General features: G+C 40.4%; 1 non-coding gene across 1 annotated transcript; it reads right to left on the reverse strand.

Annotated features, from left to right (window-relative positions):
• Positions 1–333: 333 nt before the first annotated feature.
• Positions 334–441, reverse strand: LOC120257729. Its single transcript, XR_005535818.1, has one exon. It is a non-coding gene; the product is annotated as a small nucleolar RNA R71 (small nucleolar RNA).
• Positions 442–14,151: the final 13,710 nt, after the last annotated feature.

Raw genomic sequence — 14,151 nt, forward strand, 5'->3', positions numbered from 1 at the left:
TTGGGCACACAATCTAGCATTGCGCGGCCCCTGATTGTAACTTAAAATTTTGAGCTAACGGCAGCATTAATCCAGATGATACAACAGTCAGCACTGTTTAATGGTTTGGTTGATGAGGATCCAAACAACTACATAGGGAACTTTTTGGAGGTGTATGACATGCTCAAGATCAATGAAGTTATGGATGATGCTATCAGATTGAGGGCCTTCCCATTTTCCTTGAAGGGGAGAGCGAAGCAGTGGCTACACTCATTACCTGGAGCATCATTCACTACATGGGAGGAGATGGTGGAAGCTTTTCTTTCCCGATATTTCCTTCCTGGAAAATCTGCAAATCTTAGGAATGAGATTTCTTCCTTCGTGCAAATGGAACTGGAGTCTCTATTTGAGACATGGGAAAGGTTCAACGAACTCCTATGAAAATGTCCTCAATATTAGTTTCTAGAGTGGATGATAATTCAGACTTTTTACAATGGTTTGACACAAGTACAAGAAAGTTACTTGATGTAGCAGCATAAGGTACCTTACGTAGCAAGACCCCCGGAGAAGCCCGACAGTTAATTGAAGAAATGGGTTTGAATAGCTACCAATGAAGTGCTAGGAAGAAGAAGAAAGTGGCCAGCATGCATGAGATTGATGCGGTTACATCATTAGCGGCCCAAGTGGAGGCATTGAGTAAGAAGTTAGACACTCTAAGTTCTCCTAGATTGGCGGCCGTAACGAGTTGTGATGGATGTGGAGGGGGGCATGCCCGTCGGATTGCCCGATAGCCATTGGTGGTACATCCTCCGTTGAGCAACTTGACTTTGTGGGTAACGCAATGAGAAACCAAGGCAATCCTTATAGCAACACCTATAATCCGGGTTGGAGGAACCACCCAAATTTTTCCTGGAATAACCAAGGGCAACAAAAGGCCACAACACCACCAGGTTTCCAACAACAAGCCCCGAACATGGAGAACTGAATTCCAGGCTTGGAAACCCGAATGACCTACTTAGAGAAGGCCTTGACTAAATTTATGCAATCATCAGATACATGGTTTCAATCGGTCGAGGCTACACTTCACAACCACACCGCTTCATTGCACAATTTAGAAAATCAAGTGGGGCAAATTGCGAAGTCTCTATCGGATAGACCACAAGAAAGCTTGCCGAGTAATACCGAGACTAACCTGAGAGAACATGTGAAGGCCATCACTTTGAGAAGTGGTTGTGAGATCGAGGGTAGGCTTCCAAGTGAGAAAACCAATGATGAAGCACTCGTGGTCGTGGAGGTTAAGGAGAGAGCTAACAAAGAGAAAGAGGTGGCACCCCTGCCTTACAAGCTAAGAATCCCTTATCCTTCAAGATTGAAGAATGACCAAAATGATGAACAATATAAGAAGTTCTTAGGTCTATTCAAATAATTGCACATCAACATTCCTTTAGTGGAACTGTTGTCTCAAATGCCTCGGTATGCAAAGTTCTTGAAGGACCTTTTAACCAACAATAGGAAGTTGGAGGAGAATGCATCGGTGATCTTAGATGCCTCTTGTTCGGCGGTATTGCAAAAGAATATGCTGAACAAGAGAAAAGACCCTGAAAGCCTTGTGATTCGGTGCAACATTGGCAATTTGGTTGAAGAGATGCCATTGGCGGATTCAGGGACCAATATCAACGTCATGCCATACTCTTTGACAACGCCCTTGCGTATATCCCGCAAGTGCACATGTTTGTCGAAGTAATAAAATCCCAAGTGAGTGGGTATCGTATCCACAGGAAGTAGGGAGTAAAAATACGTAAATTATTTCTTAACTAAGCGAAATATGAATAGTGATTTGTGTGACAAGATGTAATGCAAACAAAAGTAAAAGAGACAAGAGAGAGAGAGAGCACAAGTAAAGTAGAGGTAAGGTAATTGATATAAATGGGGTACTCAGATATTGATCCACCTAGGACAATTATTTCAACTGCAAAAACCCTCTATTATGCTTCCTAACTAATGCATTAATGAGTCATGGAGATCCTTTAATACATGGTCCCAAATCTAAGGTCAACCATGCCTAACCCCATACATGTCTCGGAGGAGAAATTGAACAATCTCTCAACCTCATACTCGTATAGAATCGCAATGAGTTCTAGGGATTCCAAGTGATAAATGCTCTTCCTATATGTAGACCTAATCCTTTGGTCCAGGTGGAAGGTCCCTAACCAAAATTAAGTCCTAAATGCTAAAATCACTTCGACGCTTCACTCCATTCACTCACAACTAAGCCCCAGCGGAAGGTCATCCTTTAGCCCATTCACTCTACTATGATCGCAAAGAACTCGAGCAATTGGAGGTAGAATAAATCACACCGGAGGGGAAAGGGGAAGCTCCGCTACTTTTTGACTCACCCTTTCATCCCTCTCCAATCTAACTTTGTCTAACTCTCGTGGTGTGTCACTCACCCACAAGGGTTACCAACAAGAACTGTCAACCCTAGTGTCACTCTAAGGAAGTATCCATGCAATCAATGCATTAAAGATTGGAACTCAATAAAACATCAATTAATGAAAGCATAATAATAAGTTTCAATGAAACGAATACATCCTAGGGTTCACAATCCAAGTACCCACTAGGGGGTTTAGCTCTCCATGGAGCTAATTACAATTAATAAAATCGAATGTAAAACTAATAAATCCATAGAAAACCCCTTCGATAGTCATGACGATGGTCTAGTGGAGAGTCCTCTACTCGTCCAAAGGTCCCTTTGTCCGGCCTAGGATACACCTCGCTGGATCAGTGCCGACGAAAGCCCTCCCACTAACCTTCTTCCAAACGGAGCACGATGTCAGAGCTGTAGAACCTCTGCCAATCCCTAGCCAATACCTCTCAAAACCCTAGCCGCAACCCTCTCTCAAGTTGGGGAAAAGAAGGAGAAAACAATCCTGAAATTGAGGCTGAAATCGGGGCTGAAATGGGCTTTTAAAGGGCTGGAATCGGGAATCCACATGCCCCTGTGAATATTCCACACTGGCCATGTGGAATTTCCACATGCCCATGTGGCTTCTCTGGACAACTCCTTCTTGGGTAGACTGTAAACAGTACCTACTATAGTATTTTGCTACATTTTTGCTACAGTACCTGCTATAGTACCGGTCCGAAACACTCCCGAAACCATGCTTTCATCTAGGTAACATAAATGAGCACACATTTACAATGTAGATCACTTTGCTTCTTCAATGAACGGCCGCATTGTTGGAGATCTTGTAACACATGCACAAGCCAGAATACTTAGAGTATGACTACCTCTGTGCCCCTCCAAATCTTTATGCTATCTTGAATATAAGGAGGTTGGCACACATTCTAGCATCTTGAACCCGACTTATGTCTTCACGTTTGAACCTTCTCAAGATTCCCTCCAAATGGTGCACTCAAGATCTACAATGGCTTCTTTCTCTAAGATTCAACTTCACAACCCTATATGCATGTAAGTAACATAAATGCACACATATTAACGCTAAAACCTGATAAAAGTAATGCTCATAATAAGGAAAGAACACTTCGCATTCTTATCACACAAGAACTTATCACTCTTTCTTTCAGAAGCTAGGCTTGGGAGAGCCTAGGCCTACTCAGATGACATTGCAATTGGCGGACGGAACGGTGAGATATTCAAGGGGCATCATTGAAGATGTGCTTGTCAAGGTGGACAAGTACATATTTCTTGTAGACTTCATAGTGTTGGATGTCGATGAGGATGTAGATGTTCCTTTGATACATGATAGGCCATTCTTGTGCACTTCCAAGGCACTTATCGACATGGACGGCGAGGAGTTAACATTGAGGGTTGGAGATAACAAGCTTACATACCACCTTGCCAAAGCCATGTGATATTCTCTTGACTTTGATGATACTATATATTTTCTTGACATTACCGATGAATTAATCAATGAATATGTGCAAGAAATGATGAATCTGTACTCGTACGAGGGGTTTCTAGACCAAGAAGTCGATGCTTGGTCTAGAGGAAAAGGTATCATCTACTCCGGGGATCATGAAGAAGATGCTTCGGAAGATGAAACGGGCAAGGAGATGTCACAAGAAACGCCCCAAGGCTATTGGTGATGTACAAGAATGGAATAGGAGTAATGATCCCTCAAGGGGTAACAAGCTCGACAACTCTTGCTCTGCTTTCAGAACACTATGTTCATCATGATTCCAAGTCATGAGTAAGAGAAAAACCATCATTTATAAGCCCCCATAAGGTAAGATAAGGTACGTCAAGCTAAGTGACATAAAACAAGTGCTTCTTGTGAGGCAACCCAAGTCTTTACTGTTTTCTAGTGTTTGGTTTAGTGTTTGCATGAATAAGGCTTTAAGTGTTGGTGTCTTGATGTGTAGATGCTATTGGTGGAATTTTCTTGTAGTTTATTTGGTGTTGTCATGTGCTAAAAAGTATTTGGCAAAGTTTTTGGTCATTTGAGCATACTATGCATGTTTCTCTGGTATATTTTGCATCATAGAGGCAAGCTTTGAGTGCATTTACATGTTCATTAATTTTCTGATGAGCCTACAGATTTTTCTAAGTCATACAGAGAAAATGCACGGTCGTATAGAATTTCTACACTCCCATGGATCTCTACTGTGAGCTCATCCTGAGAATACATAGGGCCGTGGACTCACCCCTGTAAGCGACTTTGTGACGGTCACATGCTCGTGGGTAATTTCCGCATGGGCGTGTGTCTTCCTGCAGAGACTTAGAGATTTTTTCCGAGAACACACAGGGGCGTGGACTCACCCCTATGGATGACCCTGTGATAACCACACGGGTGTGGATAATTTTCACACGCCTATGTGGATCTTTGTAGAAGAGTTCTCTTCCATTCTGAGAATACACAGGGGCGTATGAGTGCCGCTGTGAGTCTAGTCCTGTGAAAGTCCACTCCCATGGTGAATTTCCGTACGGGCTTATGAAACAATTAGGGGGCGTTTGGTTGAATGTAGTTGAAAATGCAGTGGATTTGTAAATACAAATCCTTGGATTTGATAATTCAGGAGAGTCAAATCCAGTGTTTGGTTAGATGTATTTGTAATACTGGATCACAGAATATTGTTTTTGGTTGAAGGGATTTGTAAATTTGGATTTAGAAAACATGTGTCTGATTTGATATAATAATTAATATATACATTATAAAATATACATTTAATTTTAAGTAAATATTAATTTAAATTTAAAATATTATTAGTAATTAATATAATTAATATAAACTTAATTTATTATAATAAAATATAATATATTAATTATTTATTAAAAATAAGTAATATAATATAATAAATCAATTATATACTATATTACTAATATTAATTACACTATAATTATATTTTTATTTAATATTTTTTTATAAAATATAATTATAGTGTAATTAATATCATGAGTAATTAACATAATTAATATATATTTAATTTATTATAATAAAAATATCATATATTAATTATTTTTTTATATTTAATATTTTATAAAAATATAATCGATGTAATTAATATCATGAGTAATTAATATAATTAATATATACTTAATTTATTATAATAAATATAATTTATTAATAATTTATTAAAATAGTTAATATAATATAATATAATATATCAATTATATATTATATTACTAATATTAATTACACTATAATTATATTATATTTAATATTTTATAAAATATAATTATAGTGTAATTAATATTATGAGTAATTAATATAATAAATATGAATTTAAATTTTAAATATTATAAGTAATTAATATAATTAATATATACTTGCATGTGAGGGATTCATTGGATGGGATTTTGGAATTCGGTCATTTTGGCCGAATTCCATAATCCCATGACTTTTGGATTTGGAAATACAAAGTAAATTCAAATCTTTTGAAACAAACAAAGGATTTCTCAAATCCAAGGATTTTCAAATCCTTTGACTTTCAAATCCACTCAAACAAACACCCCCTAAGATACTTTTTCTCAGGTTGGACAGAGGAGCCACAGGGGCGTGCATCTGCTCCTGTGGGTCAGGCCCATGGGCGTGGCAAATTTCCACACGCCTGTGTGGCTGCATTCAGAAGCACTGAGTGTTATCCCGAGAGCACACATGGGTGTGTGTCTGCCCTTGTGGGTCTCTCCTATGCAGTAACACGGGTGTGAATGTACTGACATGTAATAGCCGCGGCTTTTTTTTATAATCCCTTCGTTGTTCTTCATTCTCACACTCCCAATCACCCAGAGAACACTCCTAAACCCCTTTTCCGACATCATATCATTGATTTAGAGAAGTTTACTTGAGTTTTCCAGCCGGATTCAAAGTTTTCTAATTTTATCTAATCGGTAAACCTTTATTCTCTTTTTTCTTCATTATACTTGATTTTAATCAATTAGAATGATGAATGTTGATTCATTTCTATAATTACATGGGTTATGAATGCTTAGAAAGAGTTATAAACTATTTTTAAGATGTATTGTTTGGAGTTTTAGCATGCGCCCGTGTGGTTTCACGCCCCGTGGATCCACACGGGCGTGTGGAATTTCCAAACGACCGTGTCGATTTATGTAGCCTTATTTTGTGAGTTTCTTTGATCGATTTTTCTTCAATTTTTACAGATATAGCACCCTAATCGAAGAAGCAAGCCCATAAGTGCCCGCGTGAGCCATCTCCTGAGCTAGAAAACATGGGATTTGCTATCCCCGAGCACCAGGTCCGATTTGAGAGATTGTTGAAGCTTAGGTTTGGACAGTTTCGCTTCCTAGTCATGAGCTTGCGGGAGATACAGCTGGGAGACGAGTTTGTTGATGAGGTTAAGGATCTCGTCTTAGTAGGAGGTTGGAGGCAGTCATTGTTGTTTAGAGAGCCCGCCATCCACACTCTTACACTTGAGATGTTGTCATCATTCGAGTTCGACCAATCTTATATTAGATTTGACATTGTCGATGCTATAAAGTTTAGAGCACTCAGACATCACTACATCATAGGAGTGCATGTCATCCTGAGCTAATCAGTGAACGGCCATGGTGATAGCACAGGAGTACTGAGTCGGCAGGAGTTATTATATTTGTATTCGATGGTGCAGCGATAACAGCTTCATTTGGGATATAAATTAGCTGAGTATTAGTGTCACCAGAGCCAGTATGCTAGAGTGGGTGTCATTTTCATAGGCCCGTATATTACCAGACTCATCCTCGGCATGGATCTGCTGGACGCCATCGTGGGGCTGGGAAGATGACCATCTCTTCACCTTTAGGCTTGGATACACTAAGATTGATGGGATTGGTGCGTATATACAGTACTAGTGTGTTTATATTGGCTACACTTGCTCTAGAGGTAGCAGAGGGAGGAGATTATGCTACAGAGAATTCTCAGCCAGTTTCTGAGCCTCAGCCAGAGCATGCGGACACCAAGGCACTCCCTACAGCACAAGAGGCACCTTTGGTGTGCATGTTTTCACCATCTCGAGCCCATGATCGATTTGAGGGGCTCGAAAGTGCGGTAGGGATGCTATGGACTGAGATCATTGAAGTTCACACGACGCAAACTATACAGCACGCAGAGGTGATGCCGCGTTTCGGCACCTTACAATAGTTACTTGAGCGTGACGTGTCCTCACCTTTCATTATGAGACCGAGGACCCTTCAGGCCTTGCCAGCATTACCATTGCCATCTCCACTAGCACTATTCGATTTAGAAACAATAGTAGCAGTAGAGCCAACGTCGGATGACATTGACGCTTGAGGTGTCTTTTCCTTTACATCTTTTATTTTATCATATTTTACTTTTGCGTTATCTTTTGGTCTTATACACTCATAAAAGATCTTCCTTCTGAGTTTATCTTTTATTTTTTGTCTCGAGTTGTATTTCATTGCTCTATCTTTTATATACTTGAGTTAGTTTTGTTTATTGAGCTTCACTGAATCCCCTTATGTATGCGTGTAGATGGTCTTGTTAGTATGGGAATTGAGAACTAGCCATGGACACAGTCAAGGTGTTTTACAGTTGGCTGTGTGTGCTTCACAACTAGTTGGAACTTGACTCCCATAATTTAGCTCCATCAAATGTAACACTCGGAGGCAGAGAAGTATTGTTTCAATTGCCACTCCAACATATTTGCTTAATTGCTATATTTTCTTTTGTGCTTGCATGTGTACATTGAGGGCAATGTACATCTTAAATATGGGGGAGAGTTTACTTTGCACATGTCCTTTACATAAGTTTTGATTGACATTAACAAGGTCCCCCTGCTTATATCCCGCAAGTGCATAGGTTTGTCAAAGTAATAATCACGGATGAGCGGGTATCGTATCCACAAGGAGTACGGAATAAAAACACTTAATTCGCTTCTTAACTATGTGAAATATGAATAGTGATATGTGTGACAATGATTCAATTCTCAAAAGTAAAAACAACAAGTAAGAGAGCACAAGTAAAGGAGAAGGTAAGGCAATCGATAAAGATGGGGGTACTCGGATATTGCTCCGCCTAGGACAATCATTTCAAGTGCAAGAACCCTCTATTATGCTTCCTAATCAATGCAAGTGAGTCGTGGAAATCCTTAATTATATAGTCCCAAATCTAAGGTCAACTATGCCTAACTCTATACATGTCCCGGAGGAGAGATTGAATAAACTCTCAACATCGCACTCGCATAGAATTGCAATAAGTTCTAGAGATTCCAAGTGATAAATCTCTTCCTAATTATAGACCTAACCCTTTGGTCCAGGTGGAAGATCCCTAACCACAATTAAGCCCTAGATACTAAGATTGCTTATATGCTTCACTCCGTTGCACCCGCAACTAAGCCCCAGCTGAAGGTCATCCCTTAGACCATTCACTCTATTGTGGCCACAAAGAACTCGAGGAATGGAGGTAGAATCTAACACATTGGAGGGGAAAGGGGACGCTCCTGTACCTCTTGAATCACACTCTCAACCTTGTCCAAGCTTTGTCTAACACTCGTGGTGTGTCACTCACTCACAAGGTTACCAACAAGAACTCTCAACCCTAGTGTCACTCTAGGGGAGTATTCACAAAATCAAGCATTGAAGGTTGGAACTCACAATAAACATCAATTAATTGAAAGCATAATAAAGAGATTCAATGAAACGATTACATCCTAGGGTTCACAAATACCCAAGTACCCACTTGGGGTTTAGCTCTCCATGGAGCTAAGTACAATCAAAGAAATAGAATGTAAAAGTAATGAATACATAGAAAATCCCCTCGATAGGCTTGTCGATGGTCTTGTGGAAAGTCCAATACTCGTCGTCCAAAGATCCCCTCCTCTGGTATAGGATACGCCTTGATGGAAGCCCCCCTACCAACCTTCTTCCAAAGAGATGACGATGTCAGAGCCATAGAACCTCTCCAAGACCCTGGCCAATACCTCTCAAAGTCCTAGCCGAAGCCCTCTCTCGAGTTGGGGAAATCATGGAGAAAAGAATGCTGAAATCGGGGCTGAATCGGCTTTAAATAGAGCTGGAATCGGGGATCCACACGCCCCTGTGGACGTCACTGTGGATTTTTCACACGGGCGTGTGGAAATTCCACACGCTCGTGTGGATTCTTTGTTCTGCAGCTTTCTCGGCAGGCTGTGAACAGTGCTATTACAATACTTTGCTACGGTGTTGCTACAGTGCTCTGCTACATTACTCTGCTATAGTATTGGACCTGAAATACTTCCTGAATCCATACTTTCATCGAGGTAACACAAACGGGCACATGTTCACATCGTGGATCGCTTTGCTTCTTCAATGATGGAAAAGTTGGTGGAGATCTTGTTCTATATGCATAAGTCAGAATGCTTGAGTATGACTGCCCTTGTGCCCCTCCAAATGGTTATGCTCACTCAAATACGAGGAGGTTGGCACACACTCTAGCATCTCACACCCGACCTATGTCTTCGTATTTGAACCTTAGCAAGATTTCTTCCAAAATCAGTACATTATGATCCACATTGGCTTCTTTCCTTCATAATAGGCCTCACAACCCTATCTGCATAAAAGTAACATGAAAACACACATATTAGTTTAAAAACCCAAGAAAAGTAATGCTTAACATAAGGAAAGAATGATTCGCATTCATATCACACAAGCACTTATCAGACATACATGCTCATGTAGGCAATTACTGTTCACCTTAGTTGCAATGATTGTATTCTTGAGTTAGGACAATTTTTAACATTGAATATTCTCATGCACTAGTTTTTTCTTGAATTTCTAGGAATTTTTGCCCGATTGACACTTGTTGCACCACTCTCTCATGAAATTCTTTTGGAAACTCAACATCAGTGTTTAAGGGACTAAGTAGTTTTATTTCTGATGTTTTCCTTAATTTTAAAAAAAAGATATATTGTTTAGTTGTGCATTTTGGGTGGAAAGAGCTACCACCTATGAAGTATGAAGCTACTCTCATAAGTCGGATACCAGTTATGCCCTAATGAGAGAAAGAGCTATCTTATAGGATGAGTGAAAGCTACCATGCCTGTAGAAAGAGCTACCACCTCGAAAGTGTGAAAGCCACCTTACCGTCCGCTTCGGAAAGGACTACCTTAAAGGATGTGTGAATCTACTACCATTGAAAAGTGCTTGTGTGATATGAATGCGAAGCATTCTTTCCTTATGTTGAGCATTACTTTTCTCAGGTTTTTACACTAACATGTGTGTTTTTATGTTACTTTCGTGCAAGTAGGATTGTGAGACCGAGTATGAAGGAAAGAAGCCAATGTGGATCATAATGCACCGATTTTGGAGGAAATCTTGCTAAGGTTCAAACGCAAAGACATAGGTCGGGTGTGATACGCACATAGAACAAGATCTCCAACAACTTGTCTGTCATTAAAGAAGCAAAGCGATCCACGACGTGAACGTGTGCCCGTTTGCGTCACCTCAATGAAAGTATAGACTCGGGAAGTATTTTAGGGCCGTGCTTTCGCGAGTGGATCAATGTAGAGAAGTATCGTGGCAGATCTTGTTCACAGCGTCGAGAAAAGCGGGGAATTCAGAGAATCCATACGGGCGTGTGGAAATTATACATGGCCGTGTGGAAATTCCATATGGGCGTATGAAAAACCCACAGGCCCATGTGGTCGCCCGATTCCAGCCCTATTTAAAGCCGATTCAGCCCCGATTTCAGTATTCTTTTCTCCAACTTTTTCCCAACTTTAGAGAGGGTTTCAGCTAGGGTTTTGAGAGGTATTGGCTAGGGTTTTGGAGAGGTTCTATGGCTCCGCCATCGTCATTCCTTTGGAAGAAGGTTGGTAGGGGAGCTTCCGTCGAGGTGTATCATATACCGGATAAGGGAATCTTTGGATGATGAGTAGAGGACTTTCCACAAGACCATCGACACGACTATCGAGGGGGTTTCTCTATGTATTCATTGCTTTTATGTTCTATTTCTTTTATTGTACTTAGCTCCATGGAGAGCTAAACCACTAGTGGGTACTTGAGTATTTGTGAACCCTAGGATGTATTTCTTTCATTGAGTCTCTTTATTATGCTTTCAATTAATTGATGTTTATTGTGAGTTCCAACCTTGAATGCTTGATTGTATGAACATTTCCCCTAGAATGACACTAGGGTTGAGAGTTCTTGTTGGTAACCTTGTGAGTGAGTGACACACCATGAGCGTTAGACAAAGCTAGGTTGGAGAGGATTGAGAGGGTCAGTCGAGAGGTATAGGAACGTCCCCTTTCTCCTCCGACGTGATAGATTCTATCTCCGTTCCTCGAGTTCTTTGTGGCCATAATAGATTGAATGGTCTAAGATATGACCCTCTGCTGGGGCTTAGTTGTGCGTGCAACGGAGTGAAGCGTTGAGGTGATCTTAGTATCTAGGGCTTAATTGTGGTTAGGGACCTTCCACCTAGACCAAAGGGTTAGGTCTATAATTAGGAAGAGATTTATCACTGAGAATCCCTAGAGCTCATTGCAACTCTATTAGAGTGCGAGGTTGAGAGGTTATTTAATCTCTCCTCCGGGACATGTATGGGGTTAGGCATAGTTGACCTTAGATTTGGGACTATGTATTTAAGGATTTCCACGACTCACCATTGCATTGATTAGGAAGCATAATATAGGGTTCTTGCACTTGAAACGATTGTCCTAGGCAGAGCATTATCCGAGTACCCCATCTTTATCGATTGCCTTACCTCCCTCTTTACTCGTACTCTCTTACTTGTTGTTTTTACTTCTGAGAATTAAATCATTGTCACACTTATCACTACTGATCTTTCACATAGCTAAGTAGCGGATTAAGTGTTTTTATTCCCTATTCCGTGTGGATTCGATACCTGCTCATCTTGGATTATTACTTCGACAAACCGGTGCACTTGTGGGATATAGGCAAGGGGATCTTGTCAACCATCTTGTTGTTTTGTTACGTTTTGTAGTTAAATAAATCCCTTATACTTGGAACATTGAGGAGTATACTTTGGGTAACTTAAGTCAGTTTACACACACATACACATTTTTGGGTTTGTTGTCCTTTTTTATTCGAGTTTTTAGCTAGAGCATTGGTTTTTCATATTCAGTGTCGAAATTTCCCTTACCTTGTAGAATGCTCTCCTTGCATATTTCGGTGAACCTAAGGCCAAGCACTTTCAATGTTTCCTTCTTCTATACTTCAATGGTTTATTTTTTTTGCTTGAGAACAAGCAAAAACTTAAGTATGGGGGAGTTTGAAAAGTGGTTGTGTATTAGTAATACGAAGTATTCTTTTCTTATGATGAGCATTACTTTTATCAGGTTTTAGCGCTAATACATGTGTATTTGTGATACTTTCGTGCATGTAGGTTTGAGAAGCTAAGTATTAAGAAAAGAAGCCCAAGTAGATCGTGAATGCACTATTTGGTGGAATCTTGGAAGGAACAAATGCAAAGATACAAGTTAGGTTTGAAGATAAGTGAATGTGTGCCAACCTCTATGTATTTAAGCAATTACAATGAGTTGGAGGGGGATGAAGGCAGTTGCATTTGGGTATCCCGACTTGTGCAAGGATAGTAAGATCTTCACCAATGAGGCCTTTTATTGAAGAAGCGTCACGATCTATGGCATAGACGTGTGCCCGTTTATGTTGCCTCGATGAAAAGTGTGGAATCAAGAGTCTTTTAGTGGGGGCACTGTAGCATTTTACTGTAGCAATGCACTATAGTAGTTATTGTTCACAACAGGCCGAAAATCAGGATTTCAGAGAATCCACACCATAGTGTGTGGAAATTCCAAATGCCCATGTGGAAATTCCACAGACCCGTCTTGATGCCTGATTCTAGCCCTATTTAAGCCGGGATTCAACCCGATTTTGGGGCCATCTTTCATCCTTCTCTCAAACTATTCTCCATCTTTTGGGAGGCCATCGGTTAGGGTTTAGAGATGGTTTTGGCAAGTCTTTGGAGTGGTCCTACGGATTCAACACCGCACTTCTCATGGAAGAAGTTTATTGGGAAGCTTTCATCGGCATCGATCAAGCGAGGTGTGCCCAAGGCCGGACAAGGGGACCTTTGGAGAAGAAGAGGCTACTCCACAAGACGATCGACACAAATACCGAGTGGATTTTCCTATGGATTACTTCTTTTTACTTTCAATTTCATTATTGATTGTATCTTGCTCCTGGAGAGTTAAACACCCTAGTGGGTACTTGGATTTTGTAAACCCTAGGATGTTTTTGTTTCATTAAACTTTTATTATGCTTTCCTTAATTGATGTCTCTAATTAAGTTCTAATCTTCAATGCTTGTTGAATGATTTCTCCCTTAGAGTAACACTAAGGTTGAGAGACCATCTTGGTAACCATTGTGGATGAGTAATACACCATGAGGGTTAGAGAAAGCAAGGTTGGAGAGGGTTGAGAGGGTGAGTCAAGAGGTAGAGGTGAGTCATAGTAGAGTGAAGGGCTAAGGGATGAACACCGCTAGGGTTTAGTTGCACGAGCAACAGAGTGAAGCTTTGAAGTGACTTTAGCACCTGGGGCTTAATTGTGACTAGTTATCTTTCGCCTGGACTAAGAGGGTTAGATCTACACATAGGAATAGAGTTATCACCTAGAATTCCTAGAGCGTCTTGCAATTTTACACAGTGTGAGGTGTTGAGACTATTTTATTTCTCCACAAGAGAATAGTGTAGAGTTAGTAACGGTTGACCTTAGGTTTGGGACCATGTATTTAAG

This window comes from Dioscorea cayenensis, chromosome 3 (genome assembly GCF_009730915.1).
Source record: "Dioscorea cayenensis subsp. rotundata cultivar TDr96_F1 chromosome 3, TDr96_F1_v2_PseudoChromosome.rev07_lg8_w22 25.fasta, whole genome shotgun sequence".
Lineage (NCBI taxonomy): Eukaryota > Viridiplantae > Streptophyta > Magnoliopsida > Dioscoreales > Dioscoreaceae > Dioscorea > Dioscorea cayenensis.